Genomic DNA, 6216 nt, shown 5'->3' on the forward strand with positions numbered 1-6216 from the left:
TTCCCAGTTCAGCGGCTACTAGAATTGAAGCCCTGCTGGAGAAAGAAGGGGGAAAAGCAAACTGCCACGGGAAGCGTGGCAAGCAGGAGATGGCTCAGAGGATAGAGACTTTGACTCTGAAGCCTAGGGATGCTGGTTCGAGCCGTCGAAAACCACGCGAACCCGGGACACAAGAGGGCGCTTGTGTGTGCTAGGGTGCCCGGTGTGCCCATTGCCTGGATCTGTCCATTCCTCTTCTCGATCTGTCAGGTTGTCTGTCCTAGCTGAATAAGGAGACTACATTTCTTCCCCCCAGGCGTGGGGGGAAAGTCAGAGGAAATCGTCCTCAACACAGGTTTCTGAAAGGGAGGCACTCCTTGGCCAGCATCTCTCTTGCGTCCTTTGTTGGCAATTTCATTCTGATAGAACTCAGCCCATCAATTCCTTTTCCAGACAAGTCAAGAAGGAATTCAGGAAGCTCTGGGATTGGATTTCAAACCACAAGCCATAGTCCCACCGCCTCCGTCACTGGCCTGAAAGAAAACAGCGCTCCTTCAAAATCCTGGTGTCATCAGGCTCTCTCTCTCTCTCAAGAACCCTGGTGCATCGTCCCTGCACGTTTCAGAAGGGGTGACATCTTACCCTCACCAGTGACAAGGTAAGTGAGCCGTCCACGCGAGTGGGCGCAGACGTTCTCGACGATTTTCCAATCTCTGAATGTTTCATATTTGAGGCAGGCCCCCGGGTCCATCAGCTGGCTTGGCACTCGTGGAGGCCCTCCGCCTCCAGGCAACTGAAGGGTGCTTTGTGGAGCTGTCTTATGCCCAGAGGAACACACCCTCCGCACCCTGCTCCCTCCCATTACAGACAGCCCCATTCCAGTAAGCCCACCCCTTTTCGTGAGGGAGTGCACCTGCCAAAATTGCTCAATTTGCACAAGAGCGACTCGGGTACGGCCCATGGCCATGGCTGATCCATCTTTGAGAATCGTACCAATCGGACCCTTTTTCTGAAGAGAGCCGATTCTCTAACCTAGGGGGATAGCATTCGCTCTCCACCTAGGTTAGAAAATCGGGAGCTTTTAGGCCAGAGAGAAGTCCCTGAAGATGCAGGGAATCTCCGTGCCCCACGGAAATGAGGCCCCTGACACAGAAGCGACTCAAGTGGTGACATCCGCATGGGCATGCAGAGCTCCCAGGTGAAGTGAGGACCTGCCAGTGAGTCCTGAGGCCCTTCCTAGCAGGAGGACCAACGGCCGTTTGAGGCAGTAGACACACAGGAGTCTCCCGACAATAGGAGTCACGTCACACCCATAGGCACATGTCCACATTCCTTATGCCTTATGGGCCCAGGGCAAAAATTGCGGAAGCCAGGCCAGAAAGAATCAGGAGTGGCGGGTACAAACATACATTCTGAGGGTTGGGCTAGCCACTCGCAGACTCTCGAGAACCATCCTGAGCCCACAGTGGTCGCAGGTGGAATGAAGGAGCAGAAGGGTAAGTAGTGGGTCATCACGGCTGTGCCCCTCCTTCACTGAGTGACGTTCACAGATATCTAGGGAAACACGGGAAGAACGTGACACACGGTCCACTGTGAACACAGCTGGAATTTGCTGTGGCCTTCCATGCTCCTCACAATCATGAGAAATTCCCATGCGACCTGGAAGAAAAAGAGCAGCATCTTGACCATGCCTTAGTGATGAGCTTTCACACGACACAGCAAAGCAGCATGGCGCTTCTCCAAACAGGTGCTTGTGTATTGCACTGGAATGATAGCTTGACTGGCCAGAAAATGCTAGCAATGTCTTTGGGTCAAATGGAAGTCACCGACATCTTTCTTTCTAGGATATCCCTGTGAAGGACCAACATTTAGGCCTGCTTGTAAGCTTTGACCCCTCTTGAATAGTTTGCATTGAGGCTGCCATTTTCAATGATCAGCTCTGAGGAGGATCATGAACACAGGAAGCTTGAGGTCATGGCAGCACTTGCACTGCCAGCAGAGATAAGAGGTTGAACATGACCTTGCCACCCCCCTGTGGCTACATGCTGAATCCCAGTTCAGCGGCTACTAGAATTCAAGCCCTGCTAGAGAAAGAAGGGGAAAAGGCAAACTGCCATGGGAGGCTTGTCAAGCAGGAGATGGCTCAGAGGTTAGAGACTTTGACTCTGAAGCCTAGGGATGCTGGTTGGAACGCCGGGAACCACGCGAGCCCGGGACACAAGAGGGCGCTTGTGTGTGCTAGGGTGCCCGGTGTGCTCGTTGCCTGGATCTGTCCATTCCTCTACTCGATCTGTCATGTTCTATCTCCTAGATGAATAAGGAGACTACTTTTCTTCCCCCCTAGGCGTGGGGGGAGGGTCAGAGGAAATTGTCCTCAACACATGTTTCTGAAAGGGAGGCCCTGCTTGGCCAGCATCTCTCTTGCGTCCTTTGTTGGCAATTTCATTCTGATAGAACTCAGCCCATCAATTCCTTTTACAGACAAGTCAAGACGGAATTCATGAAGCTCTGGGAGTGGATTTCAAGCCACAAGCAATAGTCCCACCGCTTCTGTCACTGGCTGGAAAGAAAACAGCGCTCCTTCGAAGTTCTGGTGTCATCAGGCTCTCTCTCTCTCATGGACCCTGGGACATCATCACTGCACTTTTCAGAAGGGGTGACACGTAACCCTCACCAGTGACAAGGTAAGTGAGCCTTCCACGGGAGTGGGCGCAGACATTCTCCACGATTTTCCACTCTCTGAATGTTTCATATGTGAGTCAGGCCCCCGGGTCCATCAGCTGGCTTGGCACTCGTGGAGGCCCTCATCCTCCAGGCAACTGAAGGGTGCTTTGTGGAGCTGTCTTATGCCCAGAGGAACACACCCTCCGCCACCTGCTCCCTCCCATTTCAGACAGCCCCATTCCAGTAGGTCCACCCCTTTGACGTGAGGGAGTGCACCTTCCAAAATTGCTCAATTTGCACAAGAGCCACTCGGGTACGGCCCATGGCCATGGCTGGGCCATATTTGAGAATCCTACCAATCGGACCCTTTTCTGAAGAGAGCTTGTTCTCTAACCTAGGGGGATAGCATCCGCTCTCCCCCTAGGTTAGAGACTCGGGAGCTTTTAGGCCAGAGAGAAGGCCCCGAAGATGCAGGGAATCTCCGTGCCCCCCAGAAATGAGGCCCCTGACACAGAAGCAACTCAAGTGGTGACATCCGCATGGGCATGCAGAGCTCCCAGGTGAATTGAGGACCTGCCAGTGAGTCCTGAGGCCCTTCCCAGCAGGAGGACCAACGGCCGTTTGAGGCAGTACACACACAGGAGTCTCCCGACAATAGGAGTCTCGTCACACCCATAGGCACTAGTCCACATTCTTTATGCCTTATGGGCCCAGGGCAAAAATTTCTGCAGCCAGGCCAGAAAGAATCAGGAGTGTCGGGGTCCAAACATACATTCTGAGGGTTGGGCTAGCCACTCGCAGGCTCTCCAGAACCATCCTGAGCCCTCAGTGGTCGCAGGTGGAATGAAGGAGCAGAAGGGTAAGTAGTGGGTCATCACGGCCGTGCCCCTCCTTCATTGAGTGACGTTCACAGATATCTAGGGAAACACGGGAAGAACGTGACACACGGTCCACTGTGAACACAGTTGGAATTTGCTGTGGCCTTCCATGCTACTCACAATCATGAGAAATTCCCATGCGACCTGGAAGAAAAAGAGCAGCATCTTGACCATGCCTTAGTGATGAGCTTTCACACGAAACAGCAAAGCAGCATGATGCTTCTCCAAACAGGTGCTTGTGTATTGCACAGGAATGATAGCTTGACTGGCCAGAAAATGCTAGCAATGTCTTTGGGTCAAATGGAAGTCACCGACATCTTTCCTTCTAGGATATCCCTGTGAAGGACCAACATTTAGGCCTGTTTGTAAGCTTTGACCCCTTCGCATAGTTTGTATTGAGGCTGCCATTTTCAATGATCAGCTCAGCGGAGGATCATGAACACAGGGAGCTTGAGGTCATGGCAGCACTTGGACTGCCAGCAGAGATAAGAAGTTGAACATTACCTTGCCACCGCCCTGTTGCTACATGCTGAATCCCAGTTCAGTGGCTACTAGAATTCAAGCCATGCTGGAGAAAGAAGGGGAAAAGGCAAACTGCCACGGGAGGCGTGGCAAGCAGGAGACGGCTCAGAGGTTAGACACTTTGACACTGAAGCCTAGGGATGCTGGTTGGAGCCGCCGGGAACAACGTGAGTCCGGGACACAAGAGGGCGCTTGTGTGTGCTAGGGTGCGCGGTGTGCCCGTTGCCTGGATCTGTCCATTCCTCTTCTCGATCTCTCATGTTCTCTCTCCTAGGTGAATAAGGAGACTACTTTTCTTCCCCCCTAGGCGTGGGGGGAGGGTCAGAGGAAATCGTTCTCAACACAGGTTTCTGAAAGGGAGGCCGTCCTTGGCCAGCATCTCTCTTGCGTCCTTTTTTGGCAATTTCATTCTGATAGAACTCAGCCCATCAATTCCTTTTCCAGACAAGTCAAGAAGGAATTCAAGAAGCTCTGGGAGTGGATTTCAAGCCACAAGCAATAGTTCACCGCCTCCTTCACTGGCTGGAAAGAATACACCGCTCCTTCGAAGTCCTGTTGTCATCCGGCTCTCTCTCTCTCAAGGACCCTGGGGCATCATCCCTGCACGTTTCAGAAGGGGTGACATCTAACCCTCACCAGTGACAATGTAAGTGAGCCGTCCACGGGAATGGGCACAGATGTTCTCGAGGATTTTCCAATCTCTGAATGTTTGATATGTGAGGCAGGCCCCCGGGTCCATCAGGTGGCTTGGCACTTGTGGAGGCCCTCCCCCTGCAGGCAACTGAAGGGTGCTTTCTGGAGCTGTCTTATGCCCAGAGGAACACACCCTCCGCACCCTGTTCCCTCCCATTTCAGACAGCCCCATTCCTGTAGGCCCACCCCTTTGACGTGAGGGAGTGCACCTGCCAAAATTGCTCAATTTGCACAAGAGCCACTCGGGTATGGCCCATGGCCATGGCTGGGCCATCTTTGAGAATCCTACCAATCGGACCCTTTTTCTGCAGAGAGCCGATTCTCTAACCTAGGGGGATAGCATTCGCTCTCCCCCTAGGTTAGAGAATCGGGAGCTCATAGGCCAGAGAGAAGGCCCCGAAGATGCAGGGAATCTCCTTGCCTCCCGGAAATGAGGCCCCTGACACAGAAGCGACTCAAGTGGTGACATCCGCATGGGCATGCAGAGCTCCCAGGTGAAGAGAGGACCTGCCAGTGAGTCCTGAGGCCCTTCCTAGCAGGAGGACCAACGGCCTTTTGAGGCAGTAGACACACAGGAGTCTCCTGACAATAGGAGTCACGTCACACCCATAGGCACGTGTCCACATTCTTTATGCCTTATGGGCCCAGGGAAAAATTGCTGCAGCCAGGCCAGAAAGAATCAGGAGTGGTGGGGTCCAAACATACATTCTGAGGTTTGGGCTAGCCACTCGCTGGCTCTCGAGAACCATCCTGAGCCCACAGTGCTCGCAGGTGAAATGAAGGATCAGAAGGGTAATTAGTGGGTCATCACGTCCGTGCCCCTCCTTCACTGAGTGACGTTCACAGACATCTAGGGAAACACAGGAAGAGTGTGACACACGGTCCACTGTGAACACAGGTGGAATTTCCTGTGGCCTTCCATGCTCCTCACAATCATGAGAAATTCCCGTGCGACCTGGAAGAAAAAGAGCAGCATCTTGACCATGCCTTTGTGATGAGCTTTCACACGACACAGCAAAGCAGCATGGCGCTTCTCCAAACAGGTGCTTGTGTATTGCACTGGAATGATAGCTTGACTGGCCAGAAAATGCTAGCAATGTCTTTGGGTCAAATGGAAGTCACCGACATCTTTCTTTCTAGGATATCCCTTTGAAGGACCAACATTTAGGCCTGTTTTTAAGCTTTGACCCCTCTTGCATAGTTTGCATTGAGGCTTCCATTTTCAATGATCAGCTCAGCGGCGGATCATGAACACAGGGAGCTTGAGGTCATGGCAGCACTTGGACTGTCAGCAGCGATAGAGGTTGACTTGACATTGCCACCTCCCTATGGCTACATGCTGAATCCCAGTTCAGCGGTTACTAGAATTCAAGCCCTGCTGGAGAAAGTGGGGGAAAAGGCAAACTGCCACGGGAGGCGTGGCAAGCAGGAGATGGCTCAGAGGTTAGAGACTTTGACTCTGAAGCCTAGGGATGCTGGT

This window comes from Jaculus jaculus, chromosome 21, assembly GCF_020740685.1.
Source record: "Jaculus jaculus isolate mJacJac1 chromosome 21, mJacJac1.mat.Y.cur, whole genome shotgun sequence".
In the NCBI taxonomy this organism is placed as follows: domain Eukaryota; kingdom Metazoa; phylum Chordata; class Mammalia; order Rodentia; family Dipodidae; genus Jaculus; species Jaculus jaculus.